Source organism: Spermophilus citellus (genome assembly GCF_964194105.1).
Source record: "Spermophilus citellus genome assembly, chromosome: 6".
Taxonomy (NCBI): domain Eukaryota; kingdom Metazoa; phylum Chordata; class Mammalia; order Rodentia; family Sciuridae; genus Spermophilus; species Spermophilus citellus.
In genome coordinates this window covers 9,082,543-9,110,343 of record NC_138187.1, presented here as the reverse complement: position 1 = coordinate 9,110,343, position 27,801 = coordinate 9,082,543, and the positions used below count along the sequence as shown (strand labels likewise).

The following is a 27,801-nucleotide window of genomic DNA, read 5'->3' as shown; positions in this document are numbered from 1 at the left end:
GGAAGACTCTACTGGAAATTGGACTAGAGGCCATTTGTGTTGGTACTCACTAAGAAGCTGTCTACATTTTGCCTATGTCCTTAGACTTCCTATGAGGCTAATTTTAAAGATGTTGGACTAATTAATCTGGTGGAGGAATTTTCAAGGAAGCGCAGCCTTTGTAGGGGTGGCATGGGTATGGCTAGCAACTTTTAGCCAAGTTAACTGTGACAATCAGGAACAGAAAGAAAAACAGAGTCAAATAAATTTTGCCATTTGACAAAAAAACTGCAAGTAAAACTGGGACTAAGGAAGGTGTGGTATTGAAGACATTATAACCATTAAAGAGAGTTTCCCCAGAAATAATAGGAAAGTTGGCTTGCAGGCAACTCAAGAATTGGTAAGACCACACCCATCTCAGGCTCAAGAATGTAAAAGAAAAAATCCCTTTTGAGAAGGACTATGAGGGCCCCTGACTCACATAAGGTTGGCTAGGAAATTTCACCCTGCTCAGCCACCCAGATACTCAGGCTACTGCAACCAGAGTTCCTAGGGGCTTGGCTACTGTTCAAGATGGTGGCATAGACATGGGGCACTGATTCTTCAGGAATGCAAAATTCTGGAGTTAGAGTGTTATGGAGGCTTCCACTGAGATTTCAAAGTGGGGCCTGGGAGGCCAGGTAAAGTACAACAGTGTCAGAGTCCCTGCAGACTGCCCCTGAGAGAGCAATACATGAAGAAGTGAGAAGGAAGCCAAAGCTGCAGTGGAGATCCCTAAGATTAAGAGATCCTGTGGAATGTCTGCAGAGGAAAGCTGCAGGAATCGAGCATAAATAATCCAAGAGAGAGAGACCATATGGGCTGCAACCAGCTAGATCATAAGCACAGAGCTACACAAACCCTTGGAGAGACCATCAGGAGGCCATGTGCCCCAAATGCTGGACATGGAGCTACAAGACTTGTTTGCTCAGCTGGTTTTCAGTCTTGCTTTGGTCACATTCCTTCTTTCTATGTCCCAAATTTTCCCTTTTGGAATGGAAATATGCCTATGTCTATTGAGTATATGTAACTTGCTTTTGGTTTTTACAGGGACCCACATTGAGTCTCAGAGGAGACTTTGAACTTGAACTTAACCCTAGAAGTGTTAAGACTATGGGGACTTTTGGAAATGGACTAAAAGTATTTTACATTATGAAATAGAAAATGAACTTTTTGGAGCTATGGGCAGAATGTTGTGGTTTAGATAGAAGGTGCCACTCAAAAGCTCATATGAGAGACTGCAAGAAAGTTTACAGGTGAAATGATATTGTTAAGAGCCTAAACCTAATCAGTATATTAATCCACTTGAATGGATTAACTGGGTGACAACTATAGGCAAGTAGGGTGTGGTTGGAGGAGGTGGGTCATGTCTTGGGATTTATATTTTGTACTTGTTGAGAAGAGCTCTCTCTCCCTCTGTTTTTTTTTTATTTAAGTTGGTTTTTTTGTTTGTTTGTTTGCTGTTTTTAATGTGGCTGGGGATTGAACCCAGTGCCTCATGCATGCTAGGCAAGCACTCTGTCACTGAGCCACAATCCTGGCCCCTCTCCCTCTGCTTTTTTTTTTTTTTTTCAATATTTTTCTTTTTTTTTTTTCCCCTCTGCTTTTTAATGGCCACGTTCTGACCTGCTTTACTGTACCATACACTTCCGCCATGAGGGATGGAGCCAAATGTGCATGGACTGAGACACCTCTGAAACCATGAGCTCCAAAATAAACTTTTTCTCCTCTAAATTTGTTCTTGTCAGACATTTTTCTTTGTTTTACCAGGGGTACTTAACCTCTGAGCTACATCCCCTGCCCTTCTTTTCTTTTCTTTCTTTCTTTTTTTTTTTCTTTTTTTTTTTAGACACAGTCTCACTAAGTTTCTTAAAGCCTCAATAAATTGCTGAGGCTGGCTTTGAATTTGTAATCCTCCTGCCTCAGCCTCCCGAGCTGCTGGGATTATAGGCATGCACCACTGTATCCAGCTTTATCAGGTCTTTTAGTGTCTGGCAGGAGACAGCAAAACTAGGGTGGAAAAAGACTTCTTTCCTTTGAAAAATCTTTGGTACTGTTCAAATAATTATTTTTTAATAATAATTATTATTTTAAAATAAGAGGTTTTTTAAATGGTAGGGGGCTTAGAGGAGGAAGAAAAGCTGGGTGAGAGGCAGGTTTCCCTTGATATACTCCCTTGGCCTTAAGAGCAGCAGATACCTGCAGAAACCATTCTTAATCACTTGTAGGCAACTTGGAGAAGCCTAGGATGGCTCCATCCTCTAAGAGAGGGTGGCAGGCTCCTCATAGCAAGTCACCCAGCCCAGCCTTCAGGGGGATCCCAGGGACCAGAGCCTTGGGGCCACATCTGGCCTCATCTCTGCTCCCCACAGCATATTGTCTTTCCTGGTGAGTAATTTAAAGTGCAGGCCTCAGAGCAGTTGGTCCAGAGGAAATTTCAAAGTCTGCTGGGGCTCCTCAGGGATGCTCTGCTTACTCCCTTTGGTTTGTGTCCTACAAGAGCTCCTGTGGGAAGCTCCGTCCCCATTGTGGTGATGCGAAGAAGGGGTGGGATGGTGAAGAAGTGGGGCCTGCTGGGAGGTCCTTGAGTCAAGGAGGCCTGGAAGGGATGGGGTAGTTCTGCCTTCAGACCCTGAGCAGATGCCAGCCCCATGCTCTTAGACCTCCGGAACTGTGAGCTACACGGATGTGTTGTCTTTATGAATTATACATCCTTGGGTGTTTTGTTACAGCAACAAAATAGATGAATGCACTCAGGTTTGTTGGTTAGCTCCATCATTGATTCTGTGGGGAAACCCTGCAATCCTTCCAACAAGGAGGCACACCCCCCAAAAGGGGGGACCCCACCCCTAGAGGAGGCCAAGCTGAACCAGGTGGCATGACAACAGTCTCACTTTGCCATGATGCACGGCAGGACTGGATTCTCCAGAACTGACTGCAGCTCTCCAGAGGTGAAAGGCCATTGGGCAAGTTTGGATGCAACTACTCAAACCACCAGTGAACTCACCATTCCAAATAACTTAATTGGTTGCATAATTGGGCACCAACGCACCAACATCAATGAGATCCACCAGATGTCCAGGGCCCAGATCAAAATTGCCAATGCAGTAGAAGGCTCTTCTGGAAGGCAGGTTACTGTCATTGGCTCTGCTGCCAGAAATAATCTGGCCCAGTATCTAATCAATGGCCAGGCTTTCCTCTGAGAAGGGAATGGGGTGCAGCTAGAAGAGTGTAGGACTTATAACCCCTCTCTGCTGTTTTCCCATGATCCAACTGTATAATTTCTGGTCAATGATTCCAGGTTTTAAATAATTTGTAAGTGTTCATTTTCTACACTTTATCATCTGCTAAGAATTTAAAAATCACATTCTCTGTTCAGCTGTAAATGCTGGAATCTATATTTAGTTTTATAAGCTTTTACCTGTTTTTACTTTTGTTTGGGGTTTTTTGGCTCATGGATTTTATTTCTGTTTGTCAATAAGAAATGTAAGAGTGGAATGTTAATAAATTTCAGTTTAGTTCTGTAATGTCAAGAATTTAAGATTAAAAAGGATTGGTTAAAAAAAAAAAGGCAAGGGACTGGGGTTGTGGCTCAGTGATAGAGTGCAGGTGCGAGACCCTGGGTTCAATCCTCAGCACCGCATAAAAATAAATAAGTGAAATAAAGGTATTGTGTCCAACTAAAACTAAAAAATAAATATTTTTTTAAAGGCAAAAGCTGTAGAAATCAGAAGTTTACAGCTCAGCTCGCCTTGAAGGAGATGATATTATGGTAAATTTCTCTTACATGCTCAACTTCCTGCATGTAAAATGGCTGAAGATTTGGGCAGAGGAAGTGACAAAATCCGAACAGGAATTAAGGATAACTCAAAGTGAATTTCATCATCAAGCAGAAATTACCGACTTTTGCTAGAGGGAATCAGCAGTACACATGTCCATCCCCTCCACTGCCTGACTCTGTAGAAGCCCAGATGACCTACTAGGCTCAGTGTTACCAGTAGATGTTAGACCTCCAGAAACAACTGGGAACTTTTCCATCCAGTTATCTTGCTAACAACAATCAGACCTCTGGGGCACCTATGCCATCTTCTTTAGCAAATGCAGTTGGTTCTTCTGCTATGGCTTCAACAACTGGCCTAGTAATCACCTCTCCCTCCGACCTCAATGACCTTAAGGAGAGAAGTGGCAGCAGGAAGCCCAGAGTCCTCTATGATTATTATGCTGCAAAAAGTAATAAATTATCAATTCTGGCAGATGAGGTGATCACTGTATTCAGTGTTGTTGGAGGCTCATACCCAGAGGGGGAACCCCATCTCTAGAGAAGGAGGGTCACCCCCATCCCCTGGCTGAGGCACACTCCCTGAGAGGGGGCACCCCATCCCTAGAAGAGGGGAATCCCATCCATAGAGAAGAGACATCCCTCAAGAGGGGGACTCCATCCCTAGAGGAGGGGGACACCATCCCTACGGGATAGAAACCTGGGACACCCCCTGAGAGCGGGACCCCATCCCTAGAAGAGGGGGACCCTATCTGTAGAAGAGGGGCACCCCTCAAGAACAGGACTCCATCCCTAGGGGATGGAAACCTGGGGAACACCTCAAGATGGGGACCCCATCCCTAAGGGAGGGGCACCCCAACTTCTAAAGGAGGAGCACTCCCCGAGAGGTACCCCATCCCTAAAGGAGTAGGGCCACCCCCATCCCCTAGCAAGGGCACACCCACCAAGAGGGGGTACCCCATCCCTACAGGAGGAGGGGTGCCCCCATTCCCTAGAGGAGGGGCACCTGCTGAGAGGGGGACCCCATCGCTAGAGGATGGGGACCTGGAGTACCCCTTGAGAGGGGAAGACCATCCTTAAAGAATGGCACCTCAACTTCTAAAGGAGGGGCACTCCCTGAGAGGGTACCCCATCCCTAGAGGTTTAGGGGCACCCCCATCCCTAGAGGAGGGACAACTCCTGAGAGGGGGACCCCATCCCTAGAGGGTGGGGACCTGGGGCACCCCTCTAGAAGGGTGCCCTTAAAGGAGGGGCACCCCAACTTCTAGCACAGGTGCACCCCCAAGAGAGGGACTCCATTTCTAGAGGAGGAGGGGTACCTGCCCCCATCCTTGCCCTTTCTAGCATAAGTTAGACTTAGTTTGGGTTGCTAGTCCAAAAGTAAAAATGAAGTCCGTAGCCATCAACCATGTTAACTCATGTCTCCATGAAGCCTGAGATGTCAACCTCGGGCAGGCCTGGGTAAGCCAGGCCTCCTATTGGTCTTCAAGGTGAAATAATTCTGATCATCCCCCAGAACAGGCGAAAGTATGGAGAAGCAAAGAGTTGGAGATGGCACACCAAGGACCCTTTCCTTAAGAAATGATATAAAAACTGAAGTAAAAAAAAAAAAAGGAATTTACTGGCTTTATACCTTTCAGTCCAATGGTAGAATCAGATTTAGGGATCCAGTTAATCCATCTGGTTTCTCTCATTTGGCTCAGCAATGTCATCTCAGGGTCTTGGCTCCATTTTCATGAGCACAAGAAAGCTGCAGCACCCCCAGACCTCACATACTACTTCTTTCATCTAAACTCTCTCAGCATTAATCTCATCTGTCCCCATGGTTTTAAACATGTTAACTCCAAAGCCTGTGTATCCAACCCCAACCTGACTCCTGAAATCCAGACCCATGGACCAGCTGTCTGCTTGAAATCTCCATGTCAAAATCTAACCAGTGTCTCAAAGTTTACTATGTTAAAGGACAGTCGGATTCTCCAAAAGGAGGATGAATTTATCAAACCTATGTGAATACTAAATTCCTTTTCCCCACGGGTCCCTTATGAACATTTAGGAACCTAAGTTTTATGGAACACGACTTGAGAAAAATTAATTATCTCCATGATTCTCTCTAGTTCTCAAAGATTGTGATTTGGGGACTAAGCCAGATAATAATAAAACAGAAACAGCAAGATATTCATGTGAAGATATTTTTATTCTCAAGTATCATGAGAGAGGGCGTCGATGTCACCACATCCCCATAAGTATGCTATGCCTGACCTTGCCTAACATGAAAAGAACAGAGAACCCAGACTCAGAAAAGCAGAAGGGAGCTTCACCCCTCACTCACAGCTCCAACGAAGCAAAGCAGCCAGGCCTGAAACTTCTGAAGCCATTAGTTGTCCACCTAAATAACAATCAGAGGAGACTCTGCAAAGAATAGTGATGTTGGGTTGGCACTCACCGAGCATTGCAATGAGAACACGTAAAACGGGGTAAGCTATGGGCGTATTCAAAGCAGCTGAGGCAAGAGGTGAGGAAGATTAGGTATTTGGAAGCAGTGATAATCCTGGGCCATGAAGATCTCCAATGAGAGATATTGTCAGGTCGGAGTTGAACAGACATTTCTAGGCAGATATCCTCCCAGAGATACTGTCTCTATAAGTGGCAGCCAGATTTCTGGAAGCATCTTTTGTGAATCAGGCACACATGTCTGAGACACCCCCCAATACCCCTTTCATAAGCCCTTGGCTTTATTTATTGTTACTGTTTGGGTTAGTGCTTGATAAAAGTGACTCCTTTTGGATTCTGACAACCTGCACAGTAGCTTGTTCTAGAAGGAAAATTTCATCCAACTAAAAGATTCTTTTTCCAAAATTACCAATCTACAGGCAAGTTTTCAGACGAGAACACCTCTACCTTTAACCTCAATCTAAAAGTTCACAATTTCTTCTCAAGACCTTAGTAGAATTTTCACTTGGAATGGGACAGCCAGACCTGAAATCCATCAGGGTTCTCTAGAGGAGCAACGGAATGAATATAGGGTGCTCCTGGACTTATAATGGGGTTTTGTTCTGTTAAACTCACCGAGAATTGGAGATCTCATAATACACATAAGCCACCACACATCACAGTTGGGTGACAGCCCCACTGCAGTGGTGGCTGTTTTCCCTCCTGACTGAGTGACTAACTGGGGCTGCATGAGAGAGACCAAAATTCAAAGTATGGTATCACTTTCCACCGTTATAAGATTGAAAAATCCTAAGTCCAACCATCATAAGTGGGGTTCTGTCTTTATCCGTATGTAGAGAAAGAGATTAGAAGCAACTGAATCCAGTGATTATAAAGGCTGAGAAGTTTCAAGATTTGTAGCCAGCAAGCTGGAATCCCCAGAGAGTCGATGGGTAAGTTCTAGCCCCAGAGTCCTGACTTGAGACCCAAGAAGAGCTGATGTTTCAGATTGAGGCTGAAAGACCAAAGTCTCAGCTCAGGCAGGTGGGAGGAGCCCTGTATTGCCTTCAACTGATTGGCCAAGGTCTATCACATTAGGCAGAACAGTCTGCTCTCTTCCGACTCCTAAAGCAAATGTTAATCTCATCCAAAAATGTCCTCAAAGACACACACAGAACCAAGTTTGACCTAGTATCTGAGTCACCCCATGGCTCAGTCAAGTAGATACATAAATTAAAGCACCACAAAGCCCTTGACCACACATCCACCCTTGCCTTCCCTTGATGTCTTTGAATAAATAACCTCTGTGCTGTATCAACTTGGTTCCTCTGGAAACTGTGTGTCCCAGAATCTCCATCCCTGTATGGTTTCAGGGTGGGCTGAAAAGATATTGTTCAAAGTTACTGACTTAAACGGTAATCACTTCTTTAAAAACACCTTCTCAGCAGCATCTAGACTGGATCTCTCAGGTCATAACAGCTGTCCCCAGTAACATGCTTTTCCTCTCCCCCTGAGCCCAAGGCAGGACTGTGTTTCCCATGAAGTTACAGGTGGATGTGCACTTGCTTTTGATCAAGGAAATTCAAACAGAAGAGACGCATGTCACCTGAAGGCAGAAGCTTGTAGAGCCACGGTCTCTTTGCCTTGGTCTCGGTGACTGTGAATGCTCCACGTGGGGACATCTCTGTGGGCCTGGATTCCAATGGGAGGGTGATGTGGACATGGCCTCAGCTGATGCCTTTATGGGCTGAATGTCCGTGCTCCCCAAAAGTCATATGTGGAAGCCCTAATTCCTAGTATGATGGTGTTGGAGGAGGGCTTTTGGGAGGTGATTAAGTTTAGGTGAAATCATGAGGGGGTTGCCTTCATGGAGCAATTAGTGACCTTATAAGAAGAATAATCTCTCTTTCTCTCTTCCCCCTCTCTCTCTCCCTCTCTCTCAACCCCTCTCTCTAAACATGAACCAAGGACAGGCCATGTGAGCACACAGAGAGAAGGTGGTTATGTATAAGGCAGGAAGCAGGTCCTCGCCTCACAACAGGTCTACTAGCACCTTGATCTTGGACTTCCCCATCACTAGAAGTAAGAGAAATAAATCTATCACTTAAGCTACCTAGTCTATGGTATTAAGTTGTGGCAGCCCAAGCCAACTAAGACACCTGTTGCATGGATAAAAAATAAATAAACCCCTGATTCGAGTGATGTTTGTTACTGCAACAGAACCTCAACTATACTGACTTATTAATAAGAGTCCAAAGCCATTGATTTAGCTGCCATGCAACACTACCTGTTTACTTTCACTAGAAACTTCTTTATGATAACTAAATATCACCAGGCAAAACTTTCCAGTGTATTGCAATCCAAAACAAAAGAGGCCTCCAAAGAACCCAAAACAAGAACACAAAAGAACAGAAAACACCAAAACAGAAGCCTTAGCACCTTGGTGTACCCATGAACTGCAGATGGCTTACTTTCTTCTTCACTTTGAAACAGAGCCTGAAGGAAGTGAGCCTCATGCTTAGAGGAGCAGATCAGGGCTGGAATCTAAGCAGGCAGGCAGCTAGGTATCCCCACCTGCCAGGGGAGAGCAGTGTGCAGAGTTGTTCCTCCTCCTCTCCCTCCTCCCACCATCTCCGCACATCTCCAGAAAAGGCTAATTTGATTTGGGGCCAATTCTCCAGGCTCTGCTGGCTTCCCTGAAGATTCCCTTTGAAGACCAGCTCCTCTGAACTCTTCCTCTTGGCCCCATTACAAGAGCCACATTCTGTCAACTCTTTTAGAATTTTTCAAAGTGACTTCACTTTGATTTCCAGGGTGTCCCAGTTGTTCACAATTGTGAGGTGCACTGTGTCAGGGGAATCTGATTTCTTTTCTTTTCTTTTCTTCTTTCTTCTTTCTTTCTTTCTTTCTTTCTTTCTTTCTTTCTTTAACACTGACTTCTCCCTGTGACCCTCCTTGTCTCCACTTTAAACACCAACAACGACAAGGCACAGAGATGGCCAAGCAGCATCTGCATCATTAGATGACTTGAGAGATGGAGAAAAATCCTCTGACCAATAAATATTGAGTGTGTGCCTGCCATAACCCAGACACTGAGCCAGGAGACTTGGTACAACTGTGACCTCTTTTGGACATGGTCCCTGATGTACTGGACTTTACAGTCTGGTAGGGGAAGCAAAAGGAAAGAAGGAAAGGAAGGAAGGAAGGAAGGAAGGAAGGAAGGAAGGAAGGAAGGAAGGAAGGAAGGAAGGAAGGAAGGAAGGTCCAAAGAACATACAATTGTGAAAATGCCATTAGGGAATGGAATTGAAACTGGCAACATTGAAACTGGACCAAGAGGAGGGTGGAGGGGAAGAAACTCCAGCATTAGTTGGGGTCCCCCAAGAAGCAGCTGCCAAGAATGGAGTCTATTATAGGGGACACCTAGGGAAAATAAAGGGGGAAAAGCCAGAGAAGGGAGATGAGGTTTCTGAGCTCAACAAGAGTGAGGGAGAGAGGGAAAGAAGGAATCGGGTAGGAAGACCCTCAGACCAGGGGCTAGGGCCTGGCCCAGTGGTAACGCCCTTGCCTAGCATGCTTGGTGCTCCAGGTTCCATCCCCAGCACAACAAGAGAAAAAGGGGCTCAGAATGCAGCACCATCCAAAAGGGTTTGGCCAGTCTAATGGGGAGGTGGGTGGGGTACCAGAGATTGAACCCAAAGGTGCTTAACCCCTGAGCCACATCCCCAGCCCTTTTTATATTTTATTAAGAGACAATGTCTCGCTAAGTTGCTGAGGCTGGCTTTGAACTTGCAATCCTCCTGCCCTAGCCTCCTGAGCCTCTGGGATTGAAGGCATGCGCCCCCGCGCCCAGCTAATGGGGAGTTCTTGAGGCAGAGTTGCCCCTCAGAGAATCCTTGTGTCCTGCAGAATGACCCTCGCAGTGCCCAGGCCTGGCTGGGAGCAGCCGCAGGAACCTTAGTCTCAGTGAAAAGCAGCGGTTGGTGGCATCGGCTGGGGAAGTCCATTGCTTTTGTCCCCTGCAGCACATCTCAGAGACCAAAGGCGTCTTTGGCCACCACAGCCGACACCTTGTGCCTCTCCATGCAAGTGCAAGAAGCGGCCTCCATTGTTCTGTGATCCTTCCTCCCTGGGGGAAACTCAAAGAGGAAAATTAGTGATTCCTACCATAGCCTCTGTCACTGCGCTGGTTTGGGGGCTGCACAGGAAGAACACCCTCTCTTCCTCCGCCATCCAATCAAATTCTCCTTACCTTCGGCTCTCCCTGAATGGGAGAACCAAAGGTCTAAGCAGATGGTACCCTTCTCAGGCTAGGGTCACCCCAGGAGTTCATTCAGTACAGGGAGGGCCAGGAAGCCCCCTGCTATGGCTTGGATATGGCTTGAGGATGTACCCAAAGTTCTGTGCTCTGAGGCGTGGTCTCCAGTGTAGTAGTGTTGAGATGACAGGACCTCTAAGAGGTGGGGCTTAGTTGAAGGGGGTTAGGTCATGGGGGACACCGCCCCCAGAAGGGATTAATCCTGGTTGTACATAATAGATTATTTCTCATAAGAATGGGTTGTCATAGAGCAAGTTCAGCTCTTTTTTGCTTCCTGTCTCACATGTGATGTCTTCCACGTGCTCCTACCAGTGTGATGCCACCCACCATGAGACTCTCACCAAAGAAGAGCAGATCTCAGTGCCATATTCTCAAACCTCCAGAACTGTGAGCTGAACAAACCTCCTTACTTTGTAAGTCACCTAGCCTCAGGTACTTTATTATAGCCACCCAACACAGATTGATACACTCCCAAGTAGATCTCCTAGTTGAACAGATACTCCTCTCTGACCCTATTGTGTATAAGTAGTCTTCTCTCCTACTGATCCAGACCAGTTATGTCCCTTAGCCTGGTGATGCCCCTGTCTCCTGCTGAACACTAGGCACAGGGGTCCAAAATGTACTGGCACAGCTTGTGGTTCAACAGGATCTCTGCCATGGTGTAAGTTCTGGGGACCAGGAACGACAACTCTGTAGAGCCTAGAGTTGCAGAGATGGGAGGCAGAAGATCTCCCTGTGGATCATGATGAAGATGGTCTGTGGGGTGGATCAGTTATATGGATCGGCAGACCATTCTACCTCTAGAGAGTGGTGCCAACTGAGACTGTCCCAGGAAAGGCCAAGCCATGACCAGCTCAACCCAGAGAGGTATCAAGCTGCATGAGGATGAACCATTTGCCCTAGTTGGAACCATTACCTCTGGTCCCACCACAGCAGGTGTAAGCAGTACATTTTTCTGACTGCACAAGTACAACTTAAGCAATAAAGGTGATCTTAATTCTAATCGGTAGGGGTGGTGGTGGGTTTTTATTGGTGCTAGGGATGGAACTCAGGACCTCACACATTCCAGGCATGCACTTCACCACCAAGCCGCACCCCCATCCTAATTAGAAGAGTTTAAATGCACGTTTTCCACTGGTTTTTTAAAGTGTAAAACACTTCAAACAATAGGGCTTGTATTAATAGCAGACAATTTGAGAAATCTTGGATTCATTTTAAATTCATCAAAATCCATCTGCACACCATGGTAATTAAAACATAAACTTGTTTAATAACTGAGGATGTGTGGAATAAAGGCTGCATGGGGTAGAAGTTAAGCTCATGGTCTTATCTTTTCTGTTGTTGTTGTTGTTCTGGGTACTAGGGACTGAAACCCAGGAGCATTAACCACTGAGCTACATTGCCAATGCTTTTTATGTTTTATTTTGAGACATGGTCTAGCTAAGCTGCTGAGGCTGGCTTTGAACTTGAGATCCTCCTGCCTCAGACTCCAGAGTTGCTGGGATTACAAGCATGCACCACCATGCCCAGCAAGATCATGTCTTGACAACATGAAAGTAGAAAGAAAAATATTAGAAATGAGGAAGTGGCGGGGGGAGGTGGGAGAGAAGAGCAAGGGATGGGTAGGGAGGAGGGGAATGATAAAAATATGTTAGATTCATGTGCAGGTATGTCACAATGAAATCCATTATTCTATATAATTAACATGCACTTTAAAAAAGATGATGGTCTTGAGAATCAGGCAGTCAGTCCTGGTTCAGTCCCACCTGTGCCGTTCATTAGCTGCATGACTTGAGCTGTTATCTGACCTATGATGGGGGCTGGGTACCTACTGTATATGTTTGCTGTGAAGGCATCACGAGCAACCACTACGGAGCCTGGGACATAGGACGTGACTCTATGTAGTTTGTCACACAGGTTGTAGGATAAGGATCTTTAAAATTTCAAGAGCTCCATATTCTACAATTTCTAACCACCTAGACAAATTTCAGGAAGTACATTTTGTACCATATCAACAAAGCCTACCTGCAAATATTTGATTGTAGCATTAAACAATCTAATAACCTAGGCATATTGTACCTCAGAAATGTTAACAGTATCAGTCAACATGCTATTGTTATTTATAAATAATAATAACATGATCACATATAAAAATTCTATGGTTGGGATGGGGATGTGGCTCAAGCGGTAGCGCGCTCGCCTGGCATGCGTGTGGCCCGGGTTCGATCCTCAGCACCACATACAAACAAAGATGTTGTGTCCGCCAATAACTAAAAAATAAATATTAAAATTCTCTCTCTGTCTCTCTCTCTCTGTCTCTCTCTTTAAAAAAAATCATTAAAAAAAATTTATAAAAAAAATTCTATGGCTTAGAAAGACAATGTAATTATTTAGCTGGTTGTTTACAACTCCCTTCAAGATGTCAGGTTCAAGAACTTTTACAGTACCCTTGAGGAAATTCTTTCCTAAGATATAAATGACTCTGGAACATACACATTTGGGATGCGATGAACTGCTGAGCAAAGTGAAACTACATTTTCTCCAATCTCTGCAGTGAGAGGTTGAAAGGTTGATTGCTCCCCATGCTGCCTTGCTATGTGATCTCCCTCCCTCTTCTAGATACTCCTGGCATGTGATGTTATCCACCACGAGCAGCCAAAGGAACCCTCACCAGAGCCAGTGCCACACCATTTGGACTTTCAGCCTCCAAAACCGTGAGCTCAGTAAACCTCTTTTCTTTCTAAAGTACTCAGCCTCATGCATTTCATTTTATTATAGTACAAGGAAACAGACTAATATACACCACTACTTAATTCCAGAACATTTTCAACATCCCAAAAATAACCTGCATCCCTTTAAGCAGTCATGCCCCAATCCTCTCCCCTCTGGCCAGTGACAACCACTAATCCACTTTTGTCTTTGTGGATTTCATTATTCTGGACATTTCATGTAAACAAAAATCATATCATATGTGGCCTTTTGTGTCTGGCTTCTTTTACTTCAGCATGATAACGTCAAAGGTCATGAATGCTCTAGGATGTATCAGGGCTTCATTCCTTTCTATGTTCACAAAAAGTACATGACAAGGATAAACCATATTCTATTTATCCTGGCCTCATGCAATGCCCAGCAAGTGCTCTATCACTGAGCCACATCTGCAGCCCATCACGAACAAATCATCATGTGGACATGTTTTCAGTTTTCGTAGGGAGTCACCTAATAGTACCATTTCCAGTGTGCATGGGAATTCTGTTTAAGTCTTTGAGGAACTTTCATCATTTTATTATTTTACTATTTATTTATTTATTTATTTATTTATTTATTTACTTTGGTGGCCAAACCTGGGATTGAACATTATTTTATAATTTGCTGTGGTTTTTATCTCAATCAAAAAATCCCGTGTTTCCACAAACGACCCAGCTTTCAAGGACAGAGATCAGTGTTTCCTAAAACGAATTTAAAGGAACAGCTAGTGTAAAAGATGTTCCATGAGTGAACGATTTCAAAAACCGGGTAGCGTAGCTCAGTGGCAGAGTGGTTGCCTAGCATACCCAAGGCCCTGGGTTCAGTTCCATCACCAAAAGAAAGATTTACATGCAAAGGAGTTTGGGGAAACTATGCATGCTACATAATGTGTGTCTGTGTATTCAGTGTTCTGTGAGTGTCTGGTGTGCGGGTGGAAAGGGGCGGTGCCTGTCCTCCTTACCATAAGCATCTGGGCCCACACTCCTGGGTCAGAAGACAGATCAACAAGAGAAAAGCATAACACATTTACTTAACTCAAGTTTTAAGTGGAACATGGGAAAGGAAGGCTCAAATACTTGGGGGAAACTGTGTATTTTTATAGTTAGATCTGATAAAGAATGCACAGCCTTGTAGAAATGTATCTGGACTAAGGCCTGCGACCTAATGGGAACAGCCTGGGGGGAGCTGGTGAGGCTTGTGCTCAGGTTATTCTTGGCCTCTATAGGGCACTCCTTCTTCCTGGGTATGGGGCAGAATCCCTCCAGAATGAGGGTCTTATCGCCTACAACCAAAGGTAGGTGAGAAAATTCCTTTGGGGCTAGTTCCTATGCAGAAGGGTGGAGATGGTTGGAGTAATATTCTAGTTTCTGTGACTCACCTTTGGAAAGAGGTTATTCTGGTTTCTAAGAATTGCTTGGGGGTGGATAAGGAGAAAGACAGGTAAGAAACAAGAGGACAGAAGAAGGTCGAGAGACTTCACCCCAGAGGTCTTCTCATCCCCAGCATGCCAAAGTGCCAGACTTCAGGGTGTCTCCTTTTGAACCCAGTACCTTCAACTGAGGATACTCTGGACCCCACCCAGTGTTTCCCAAATGCATGTGACCATGGACCCTTTTCACAGAACACCCATTAACTGAACTGGTATTCTAAGGGACTTATTTGGGGACATGCTACGATATGCACAACTTAGGCTCAGTGTGAGGGCACTTGTGACCAATCAGGATGTTTCTCCAGCACAAAAGATTCTCCCCTTGAATGAATCTCAGTGTGTTGGGGAAGAGATAAGAGTTCTTTGTGGTTTTTTGGTTTTGTTTTTATGGTACTGGGGATTGAACCCAGAGTCTCACACAAGCCAGGCAAAGGCTCTACCACTGCGCCACACCCTCAGCCCTTTTTATTTTTTATCTTAAGAAAGAGTTTTGCTAAGTTGCCCAGACTGGCCTCGAACTTGAGATTCTCTTGCCTCAGTCTCCTGAGTCACTAGAATCACCAACATGAGCCTCCACACTCCACACGAGATACACTTAATAGAAATGTTTACTTGTTTGAGTTCCTGGTGGTAACAGTGCCTAAGGTTAGTAAGCATGGGACTTCTCACATACACAGGCCACTAAATTCCTCTTCCTTTACAGAGGTAAATTCATTTCCCCTTCTTCCATCTTGGGGTCTTGACCAAGCTGATTGGGCTCAGTGGAACACACCTGCAATCCCAGTGACTTGGAGGCAGAGGCAGGAGGAACATAAGTTCCAAGACAGTCTGGGCAACTTAGCCAGACCCTGTCTCAAAATAAATAATATAAAAAGGACTGGGGATGTAGCTCAGGGGTGAAGCGTCCCCTAGGTTCAGTCCCTGGTATTGCGAACAAAAAAAAAAAAAAAAACAGTTCTGACCGGGATGATGGAGCTACTTCTGGATTTCTCAAAATAGGGGCTCAATCTTATCAAAACTAAAATGTTACCAGCAAGCTCTTCAAATACAGTGCTGACTTTGAAGAGTGGTGTCACAAACCTTGGAATGTAGAAAGCCTTTCCCCTTTTGGTATTTGTTTGCTTTAGTGATGGCGGTAACTAGATAACATTTTACTACCAGAGCCTAGAATATCTTGGTGAAATATCCACGGGAAGGGCAATGGTTGAGCACATGACAGTAAATACTTGCTATTTAACAAAGTGCTAATTTTCCTATACGATCTCCAATTAACTTACTAGGTGGATTGATCAACACCCCATCAACCTAAGATACCCTGACTGATACCCACAGCAAGAAAGTGCCTGAGTGTTTATTCCTATTGAGTTTGTGCACTTATTCCAAATGTTATTCGTGTGTGTTCCCAACATATTTATAGAACTTGTATTTATTATTATAATTATTTATGTAAATATCACATAGTGAAATATACGTGCAAAACTAAGTTAAATATACATGCAAAACTAAGTTAAATATACATTCAAAACTAAGTTAAATATACATTCAAAACTAAGTTAAATGCTTTGGAAAGACTTGATGTACCAATATTGTAGTCTATTTTTATAAGCCTCATAACCCTCTCAGGCTAAATACAAATAAATATTTACACCATCTTAAAAATGTACAAAATGCGTTGAAGTATTAGTTTTGGTTTTTTGTTTTTTTTTTTTTTTTTTTTTTTGCAGTACTAGGGATCAAACCCAGGGTCTCTCATGGCTGCACCCCCCCCCCTCCAGTTTTTCATTAGAAATTTTATTTTTTATTTTTATTTTTTTTCTTTTTTTTTATTGGTTGTTCACAACATTACAAAGCTCTTGACATATCATATTTCATACATTAGAATCAAGTGGGTTATGAACTCCCATTTTTACCCCAAATACAGATTGCAGAATCGCATCGGTTACACATCCACATTTTTACATACTGCCATATTAGTGACTGTTGTAATCTGCTAGAAATTTTAGAAAGCAACTTGCCTTGTACTTTCTTTGACACACTTGACATTAGCAAAAATGCTTCATTATTTCTTTTTCCCCCAGGGAGCCCGGGTACTGAGTAAATCTTTAATTTTTCTATGACGTTTAGTACAATTCATGCAGAGTATTGAAAAAATACAACAATAATAGCCATTATATGAGCAAGAATCACATCCTGCCTGAAAAGTACTTTTTTTTTTTTTTTTTTTTTTTTAGTTCTCAGCAGACACAACATCCTTGTTGGTATGTGATGCTGAGGATCGAACCCGGGCCGCACGCACACCAGGCGCACGCCAGGCGATTGCGCCACCACTTGAGCCACATCCCCAGCCCCCTGAAAAGTACTTTGCAGAAAATTTATTGTAGTGCAATCAGCACTAAGACATACAACGGCAGAGGGTTCCCTAATTATGGTGTTTTGTTTTTAACTTTAATAGAATTTTATACTTATAAAAAATATGTAAAAATAGTACAAGGAATTCTATTAGGATTTTCCTTTTTTTTTAAGAGAGAGTGAGAGAGGAGAGAGAGTGAGAGAGAATTTTTAATATTTATTTTTTTAGTTCTCGGCGGACACAACATCTTTGTTGGTATGTGATGCTGAGGATCAAACCCGGGCCGCACGCATGCCAGGCGAGCGCGCTTACCGCTTGAGCCACATCCCCAGCCCTCTATTAGGATTTTCAAGTGGTAACATTTTGCATCTGCTTTATCATTCTACCTCCCTAGAGTACAGGGGCACCACCCGTCCACAGGGTGTATACACCAAGAACCCCATGGACGCCTGAAATCTTAGATCATATCAAAACCTGTAGTGCTGTTTTTCTTTGCTTACACACCTATGATAAGATTTAATTTATAACTTAGGCACAGTAAGAAATTACTGTGCCTAAGTTATAAATTAGGCACATTATAAATTATAACAATATACTGTAATAAGAATTATGTGAATGTGGTCTCTCTTCCTCCTGGTCCCTCTCTCTCTCCTTCCCTCCCTTTTTCCCTCTCAAAATATTATTGTACTATGTATATATAGGGTTTGGTAGTATTCATGATTAACAACAAGTAACTAAAGCCATAAAGCCATAAAACCATAGAAAGAAAAACCACTGATAAGGGGAGACTACTATGCCTTTATATGATTCTCATTTTTATGAATGATTTGGAAATAAAGATAGAGACATGATATTTCTTTCATACTTAAATACTTCAGTGTGTATTTCCTAAAATCAAGGGCATCTAGTACATAGCCACGGTATAATTATCAAAAAATCAGGAAATTAATATTGCTACAATACTATCATCAAATATTATTTAAATTTCATCAATTTCCCATTAATGCCCTTTATAACATAAGAAAAAAATGTTTCCTGGTCAAAGATCCGAACTTCAAACAAAACGTCTATCTGGTCTCTTGGAATTGAGCATTGTTAGCTCTTCAATCATGGTCCTTTGTAATCTCCCCATTTCTTTTTCTTTTCTGTCACTGGGAATTGAACCCAGGAACTTGTCAATGGTAGGCAAGCTCTCTATCACCGAGCTACATCCTCAGCCATTTTCTTTTTTATTTTGAGACAGGGCCTCGCTAAGTTGCTAAGACTCTCCTCAAACTTGATGATCCTCCTGCTCAGTTTCCTGTATCACTGGAACTACAGGCAGGCACCACCATACACCAAGGACCTACAGCTACTGCTGAGATGGGTTCATAAACAGACATATCACCAGGGGGGAAGTCATATCTCTCTCTCTCTCTCTCTCTCTCTCTCTCTCTCTCTCTCTCTCTCTCTCTCTCTCTCTCACACACACACACACACACACACACACACACACACACACACAGGGTGGGGGAAGATCAGCAGAATATTCTGCCTGAAAAGCTAGCTGCTTGTCTTAGTGCACTTCCTGCTGCTTTGCAGAATACACAGACTGGGTAATTAAAGGAATAGAAATTTATTTATCTTGGTTCTGGAGACTGAGTAGTTCAAGATCAAGGGGTCCACATCTGGTAAGGTGATGAGCCCAGCCTAATTCCGTCTTAAGATTGGGAACCATCTCATCACAAAGTCATTAAAAATTAATTTCTGGGGCTGGGGATGTGGCTCAAGCGGTAGCACGCTCGCCTGGCATGCGTGCGGCCCGGGTTCGATCCTCAGCACCACATACCAACAAAGATGTTGTGTCCGCCGAGAACTAAAAAAAATAAATATTAAAAAATTCTCTCTCTCTCTCTCTCTCTCTCTCTCTCTCTCTCTCTCTCTCCTCTCTCACTCTTTCTTTAAAAAAATTAATTTCTGTGTTACTATAAGTTACTGAGATTTCTAAACTTGCTTGGAATTCCTGCACATGATCTGAACCTCACCCATGCCTGGCTCTCCTTGACCAGATAACATCCCTCTCTAAAACCTCAGCAGCACCTCATAAACCCTGATGTTGGGATCTGAATTTACTCCTTTCCTTGAAATATCATGCCATGTAGATCATTAACCTGCTATCTGCCTTTGTATTATGCTTGTCAAAATCCTGTTATCTGTGAATTCTCAAGACACCCCCTATTTGCAACTTTTTGTGCTATAAAACCTTATTCCTGGAGAGCTAGAATGCTGATTTCTAGCCCAAGATTGGGAGAGTCAGTTGCTGGTGACTAGCTTTCTATGTGTGCACAATACAAGCTTGCTTTAATATGATTTAAAATTGTAGTCCATGGTCTTTTCTTTGCATGGTGGTTCAACAGAGGGTCTTCTTGCTGTATCATCCCATGGCAGAAGGCGGAAGGGCAAAAGCAAGAGAGAAATAGAGAGAGACCACGTATAAAGAGCCCACATATGTGATACCAGCATTAAGTCACTGGAGAGGATAGAACTCTCATGATCTGATCACCTCTTAAAGGTCATTTGGCATCGAGGACTAGTTTCTAACACATGAACTCCAGGGGCACATTCCAACCACAGCCCTGCCTCTATTGTCCCCTCCCAGGCCACAGAATATGAGCCAAAGCTTCTTCATCTCCTACCATTTAGGTGAGTTTCAGATTTTAATTACTAGTTGTTCATAGCATGCTCATCTTCCTGGGAGCACCTGGGCTAGCCATCATATCAAGGCCTATCCATATTCCTGTTTTCAATCATTACTCCCTTCCTGGCTGAGCCTGTTTTTAAAGCTTTTCCAAACAAACAAAAGCAGTTGCAGAAAAGCAGCTGGCCACACCACAGTCTGATTCAGTGCTACTGAAAGTCTCACTTTGTGAAAGAAAACGTTTTTATAAGGAAAATTTTCCACCAATTCAGCCTTTCACATCAATGAGAACCACCAAATGTATTAAACAGCGAAGGCTTTGGCAAGAGCTCTGAGTCAATAGGAAGGTAGTTATAATATTTAAATCCATTTCACTTATGGGCCTCTTTATAGTAGCTAATGGATATTCCCTTTACCCTGAACTTAATTCCACAAATCTATGTGCTATAATAAAATGATGAATATATGAATAATTTGCACACATTAAATTTCAGAATTGCTCTGATGTGTGTTCCCACCCATTTTAAGCATTTTTTGAAATTTCCTGATTAAGAGGATTTCAGAAATGGAGAACACCAATTTTCAGAGCTACGATTAAAATGAATTCCTTTATTTCTATTTTTAAAATTACATCTCTGGTGCCAATGACACAATTTTAATATACATGTGAACCTACATTAAATCTTTCACTTAATGTATTTTCTTTGTGTCTATAATGATATGCAAACCCATGCTTTCAAAATTGATGTCTTTTCCAAACTTCAACAGGCCCAAATGCCAGGCAAACCTTGTTTTTTTTTTTTTTTTTATCATTTTTGACAGTTGCTGGGTAAGCCAGCTCAGACTCATATCATAGAGCCTTGTGTTTCATATAACCTCACCTGAATAGAAATTGGCATTCACGAGAATGCTAGGATGTGACATGCTTTGTATTGATTCTTGGTTATTTTCGACATTGACCTGGTAAGGCAGGTGCTGTATTACTTGCTTTGAACAGATCAGGAGACCGGGGCTGAGAGGCTACAGAGCTCACCCAAGGTGCAGAAACAAGTATGGGCAGTGGTTAGAGAGTTTAGGTTTAGAGCAGAAAATTAAGATCAGATCTGTGTTAAAAAGAAGGGAAGGAACTAAGGTTATAGCTCAGTGCTAGAGCATTTGCCAAGATACGCAAGGCCCTGGAGTCAATGCCCAGAACTAAAAAATAATAAAGTTTTTAAAAATTAAAAGTGAGAGGAAGGTGATGAACAGAAATGGAAGCCACAGAGGATATACAAAGCAACGAACACAGGGCAAGCTAAAGTTGATAAGCTATTCTAGCTGATTGGACACGGGGGAATCAAAGGTATTTGGTGAGCATTTACTATATGCTCCACATACCACTGGGCACCAGGGATACAAATGATCATGAAATAAAACTCTTGACAAGTAAGAGAAAAATCTAAAAAATAAAAAATAAGCAAACAAAATAGTTACTAGCTGTATTCGTTTTCTAGGTAACAAATTAGCCCAATTTGGTGGCTTAAAAACATGGGAATTTACTCTCTCACATCTCTGGAGGCCAAAAGTCTGCAACTAAGGTGTTAGTGTGGTTCTTCCTTCCAGATGCTCTTGGAGAGAGTCCTTCCCTGTCTTTCCCAGCTCCTGATGGAAACAGCAGTTCTTGGGTTTCTTGGCTTGTCCACATCCTGCCCCCATCTCTGCTCCCGTATTTACATGGTGTCCTCCCCTGTGCCTACTTATGTCCAAACTTCCCTCTTCTTATGACACCAGTCATTAGCCTCCCCTAACCTGTGTGACCTGATTTTAACTGAATTACATCTGCAAACACCCCATTTCCAAGTAAGGTCACATTCACAGGTATTAAGGGCTTAGGACTTAGACCTGCCCTTTTATAGAACATAATTCTACCCAGAACACCATCTGGGATAAATTATCAGATGGAAATGAAAGGGACACTTTCACTTAAGGGGAGATCTGCTCAGAGGAGCAGGGAAGATTTTATGTCTGGAGCTGCTGACACAGAAACAAAGTCCTGAAAGAAGGGTGGGACTCCTCATAGTTCCTGTGGTAGTAGGCCCAGTGGGGGGGGGGGCTGTGCGTGCAAATGCCCTGGGGCTGGGTTGATCACAGTCATGGGTAGAAACTTGAAGAAAGTTAGTTTCCGAAACAGAGTTCATCAGGGGAAGGTGGGCAGGACAAGCTTATGTAGGACCCTGGAGACCAAGGGAGTTTAGATTTTTTTTTTCCTATGGGCAATAGGAAAACAGCCATCAAAGAATTTTAAACAGAATAGTTATAGGATCGGATCTGATTTTTCTTTTTTCTTTTTCTTTTTTTGTACTGGGGATTGAACTCAGGGGCATCCGACCACTGAGCCACTCTCTATTTAAATAAAATACAAAATACCCCAGCCCTATTTTGTATTTTACTTACAGATAGGATCTCACTGAGTTGCTAAGCGCCTCACCATTGCCAAAGCTGGCTTTGAACTCAAGATCCTCCTGTCTCAGCCTCCCGAGCTGCTGGGATTACAGGTGTGCACCACCATGCCCAGCATATGATCAGGATTTTTAAAAGCTCATTATGCCTGATTTGTGTCCGCATTTAGGCCAGTGTGGCACAGGCTAAGCGAGCAGTCTTCCAGGGGCCCACACCCTCAGCCCCCATTCTGCCGAATTTTCGAGAACACATTTCTGTGGGAAAAGAGAGAAGCTGTGGACAGACTGGACAGCTGCACCCCGCCTCCCAGGTCGGGGGATGCAGCGGCTGAAGGGGGAGGGGGGCGACAACACAGGACAGCCATGCTACAGCATCAAAAGCTGTGGGATATATGTATTTTGGAGTAAAATTAATAAGATTTACTGAAAGTTTTGAAATGATGTAAAGAAAATAAATTAGAACAATGGTGAAGGATTGGATGTGGAGTTTGGGAGAGTGTCAGGTGATGCCTACATTGGATATTTGAGAGCCCAGATGAAGAGTAGTGTCACAAATTCCCTGAAGGGACTGACCCATGTGGGAAGTCCCAGCTGGAAATCCCCCACCAAGGGACGCCTTAATTTAATGGGGCTAGGTGGACACAGTGAAAAGTGAGTTCCTGTCTGTGGTCGTAATTTAACATTTAATATGAGAAGGCTGTCTTCCCTTTCCTGCATGGTGGCATTCAGTATCTCTCTGGGTGGCTCCGAGTCCTGATGAGGTGACAGAGTGGACACAGCCACAGCCTCCACTTAGCATGGATGTCCGAGGCCACTCGTTCAGTGTGACATGAGGTCCTTCCAAAGGTCCAGTGTGATCTACCATGGAGTCAGAAGTCCTCCCCCCCCCTTATCTCTAGGAGTACCCCCAAAGAGGCCACACATCTTTCCTTGCAAACACGCTGTCCCACCGGGAAGCTCCAATGCTTGGACTCTATTGAACCTGGAAAAGTGACACTGGCTAACATTCATGTCACCTCTTGCCTGATCTTACTCCTCTTGAATGACCCATGAATCAAAAGAAAATCAAAAGATTGATAAGGGCTGGGGATTAACCCAGTGGCAGAGCTTTTGCTTAGTATGCTCAAGGTCCTTGTTGGTTCAACTCCAGGATGGGTGGGTGGGGTGGTTAAAAATGAATCAAAAGCTAAGAGCAAGGACCTTGGGGTGAGACAGCCCTGGATTCAAAATCCTGGCATCATGACTTGTTGGCTTCAAAGAGTCTCTTCCAGTTCCTCCTGGGCATAAAATAATAATATTAAATGCCCATCTCTGGGGCACTGGAGGCTCCTGTGAGCCAGTATAGGTAGGGTCTCAGTGGCAGGTACACAGTTTGGTACCCATGGGGTTGTGAGCACCAGGCTGGTAACTCAGGTTTTCAGGCAGAAGCTGCAGCACCTTCAAGATGATGATCAGTGAACATCTGCATGGTGCCACACCCCTGGATTTCTCTGCTTCCCAAATCCTGGCAGTAATTGGGCCACCTAACTGAAGAGACAGAGCCATGATGAAACCCTCCCAGGGTGGTGGCCAGCATGTTATCCAGCCCCACCCCCAGTGCCTGTATCCCTGCAATGAAAGCAGCTGAAGATGGACAGTGGGAGCCTGTCAAGAGCAGGAAAAGCTTTCAGGAACTGGCCCCAAGGAGGGTGGGAGGAGATTGGGGGCAGGCCCCAGGCAATGCCATGATCAAGTTCTGTTGCTCAGTTACTAGCCCTTCTGGGGATTGTGCCGGGAATCTTTTTCCATCCAGATAGTGACTGAGAACAGGACCCAGGGAGCAGTCGTGTCTCAGATGCACTGTGGGTAAGCAGAAGGAGACCCCAAAGAGGTTCAAGCATCAGTTCTCCCACTCACAGGCCTATAAGCTTGTGTTCCTCTTCCACACTTCCTCTCCCTGGCCAGATGGCCTCTGCTGGGAAATACAGAGGTCCACTGTGCTGCCCGATGCCCATCACACTGTATTCTAAAAATCCAACTCACCACAGGGGAGGATGCTGCCTAGTCTCATCACTAAGTCATGATAAATGTTTGAGATGATGGATAAGTATATTAATTTAATCATCACACAAGGCACTGAAACATCACACTGCACCCCATAAAGATGTGCAATTATTACCTGTCAATTAAGAAACTAGGGCTGGGGATGTGGCTCAAGCGGTAGCGCGCTCGCCTGGCATGCGTGCGGCCAGGGTTCGATCCTCAGCACCACATACAAACAAAGATGTTGTGTCCGCCGAGAACTGAAAAATAAATATTAAAAAAATTATCTCTCTCTCTCTCTCTCCTCTCTCACTCTCTCTTTAAAAAAAAAAAAAGAAACTAATTTTATTTTTTAAAAAATCCCAGGAGGGAAGTACACATCAACATGGTTATTATTCTTAGAAGCAACATCCAAACAGAAGGAGGCAGAGGAAAGACCTGGACATATTAACAGACTGATGGCAATGTCCTGCCCATATTTTGAATGAATTTTTTTAAAAAAGTTAAGATTCATGTTTCAGGCAGAGCTTTGGGATCTAGGGGGACTTTTCATTGGACAAGAAAAGGCCTCGGGCTGGCTGACTCATCCATGTGAATGCTTGTTTTTCCTATCTGCAAAATGAGAGCAGGATTCCACCTAGGGCACATGGAGTGTGATTAAACATTTACCTCCAAGTGGCCTCTCAGGGATAGCTTTCCGATCAGCATGAGTGGAGAACTTTCTATTGCCTGTACCTGGAAGAACAGAGAAGAGAGATGGTGAATTTCTTATCCAAAGATTATGTCTTCTCTAAATTCTGAAATCTTTAAAGATGGAATAATTTGTTTCAAATAATATAGGAAAATAAAAAGTGGGTGGAAGTATTTATTAGAGAAGGTCAGCCCAAGTTGATGAGTGGGGGATCTTTTCTCTCAACCTATAAAAGTTACTTGTTTTTAAACACATAATATCTAATACCCACTATGTATCCAAAATCCTTTTAAAGATACTATACTTTGTAACCAAGCAATTCCACTCTAGGAAAAGCTGCAATGCAACTTAGTGGAAAGAGTTGTGTGATTTAAAAGAACAATAATATGGAAGCCAGGCAAGGTTGTGCAGGTCTGTAATCGCAGCTACTTAGGACTCTGAGGGAGAATCTCAAGTTCAAGGCCAGTCTGGGCAACTTAGCAACTCTCTTGTCTCAAAATAAAAAATAAAAAGGGCTAAGGATTTAGCTCAGTGGTTGAGTGCCCCAAGGTTCTGTTTCAATCCTCAGTAAAAAAAAAAAAAAAAAAAAAAAAAAAAAAAAAAAAAAAAAAGACATGAAAGCAAATAATAACATAAGAAAAAAAATCACATTTCAAATTACAAAGAGATGACTTTTTCTGACACATAAAAGGCTGCTTCAGATTAATAATTCCTACACACACACACACACACACACACACACACACACAAATAGTCCAATATATGAAAAAGAAATGTGTGTATGTGTGCACAGATAAGCAAAATCACAATTTGATAACATACTGTAACAGAAATGAAAATTAATATAACCTTAGTGGAGAGAATTCAGCATTTATATATTGCTATATTGACTCTGCAATGTTGCTTCTAGCAATTTATTCCTCATGCATAAAACAAAAGGTGAATGAGGTTATTCACTATGGCATTGTGTAAAAGACCGGAAACAACCTCCAAGCCCAGCAGTGGAGAGTGGCTAAACAAACTGTGATGAAATCCACTCAGCAGAAGCATGAACAGGGACCAGAAGTGATGGCGAGAAATTGAGCATGCCAGTCCACTCCCAATCCTAGGCCAACCCTGAGAATCCAAAGAGAGTGAACTTGAAGTCCCAGCCAGTCTTTTCTAAATTCTAAGGAACAGATCTCAGTGACTCCAAAAAGCATTTGATTTGAGAAATCGTAAATACTGAAGTAGATTTTTGTGTCCTAATATGGCAAGAGGGCCATAATACACTGTTAGAGGAGGAGGGTATGTCACAGAATGGTATTAAGGCATGATCCCATTTGCATCTCAAATTGAAAATAGCGTGTATATATATATTCAGATATGCATAAAAGAAAACTGGAAGAGATACCAGGCTGTTAAAGTGGTTATTAAGTGCCTTATGGTGTGCTAGGTGCTGAGAACATACAGATAAATAAGAAATTAGATTGGAAATTCCAGGAAGGAAGAGAAATTTTCTATTTTCTCTGCTCTATGCCCAGCGTCTGGCACATAATGCATATTCAATAAATATTTATGGGAGGGGAGGGAAGAAGGAAGAAAAGAAGGAAAGAAGGAGGGAGGAGAGAAGGATAAATTATAATCCCTGCCCTCCAATTGCTCACAGTTGCTCACAGGCTGGTGTGGACAAGCCCATGGGCAGAGTGCAGGGAATTCTGGGAGAAAGCTCTCCAAGCTGGCAGGGGCGTTGCAGACACTCCCCCTCTTCCTCGACAGCATCCTCCTGTCCATAGACATAATTTGCAAGTCTCTGGCCTTGGCCTTGAAGTCTTCAAACTTGAAGCTTACCCATCTTCAGGGAGCCCTCTTCTTTAGGACAAATGAGAAGCAGATTACTCAGGCAGAGCGGGGGCAGAAGTCCTGATAATGGACATACCTCCAAGCCGGATCTCAGGGAGCCGGAAGCTCTAGGGAAAGGACCCAGGCTGTCAACTGCCAGGAGAATTGACTTCACACGACTCACAAGTGACACCTAATGTCTCTCTAGGGAACTACATGGAAATCCTAAGTGGAGCGTTGCAGAAGAGCAAAACTAACTGGTCCTTTCCTTACAGGGTTTTGCAGGGAGTTTGAGGTGGATTAAACGAGGAGGCCAGGCCAAGACTTTGTTAAAACCTCCTCAAAAGTGAGCACAAATCGTGATGAACGGTATTCTTCTCACAGTTGCTGTGTCTCTTCTCTGCCTGGGTGAGCTGCTGATAGTTTTGTTATCTGGGTTCTTCTGATTATTTTCTGATAGCACTTGCTAAATTACAGTTGCATTCAAATGGCAGAAATGGCAAAAGGAAAGGCAAATTTTCAGGAAAAAAAAATTTACTGAGGTTAACATTTGAGCAAAATCCCAGAGTCCAACAGGTCCTGGAAAGAATGGGCTCTGCCTCCTACCAGCTCTGCAGCCCTGGACACATTGCTACAACTTGCTCAACTTCAGTTTTCTCCCTGGTAAGATGGAGATTATGTCACCTCTTTTGCAAGATTTCCAAGCAGATTAAACAAGATTACTAATGTGCACATAATAAAATAGAAAAAGCTCAGTCAGAGCTGGTGTTGTGACTAGTTACATCCTTCCACATTGTGTAGGCGAGAGAACTAAGGTCCAGAAGGGATGGTCAAGGCCATGGCTGGCCAACATGGGATTCAAATCCAGCCTACCTATCTTCAGAGTGCCCACTGTGGACATTTGGTCCATAGTAGCATCAATGTATTGTTGCTAAAACTACAAAATTTTTCTGTAGCATCAATGACCTATTCAGGAGCAAGGACAATAAGAAGGTAGAATGAACTTCTTTGATAATCTACCAATAATTTAATCTTAGTGGGAGGGCAACCACGCTAGTAAAAATAACCGATTATTTCCCTCTTT

The 27,801-nt window shown here is 43.5% G+C and overlaps 1 protein-coding gene and 1 long non-coding RNA gene across 2 annotated transcripts in view; one reads left to right on the top strand and one right to left on the bottom strand.

Moving 5' to 3' along the window:
• Positions 1-24,941, bottom strand: part of TNFRSF17 (TNF receptor superfamily member 17) — a gene marked incomplete at its 3' end in the record, with an annotated part of 29,732 nt that extends 4,791 nt beyond the window's left edge. The window contains exon 1 of the mRNA XM_081300022.1: positions 24,875-24,941. The remainder of the gene's footprint in view (positions 1-24,874) is intronic.
• The window catches only part of LOC308651396, a 39,215-nt gene extending 12,153 nt beyond the window's left edge, over positions 1-27,062 (top strand). Inside the window, exons 2-3 of the long non-coding RNA XR_014022542.1 lie at positions 13,164-13,258; positions 26,993-27,062. This is a non-coding gene — a long non-coding RNA (uncharacterized lncRNA). The remainder of the gene's footprint in view (positions 1-13,163; positions 13,259-26,992) is intronic.
• Positions 27,063-27,801: the final 739 nt, after the last annotated feature.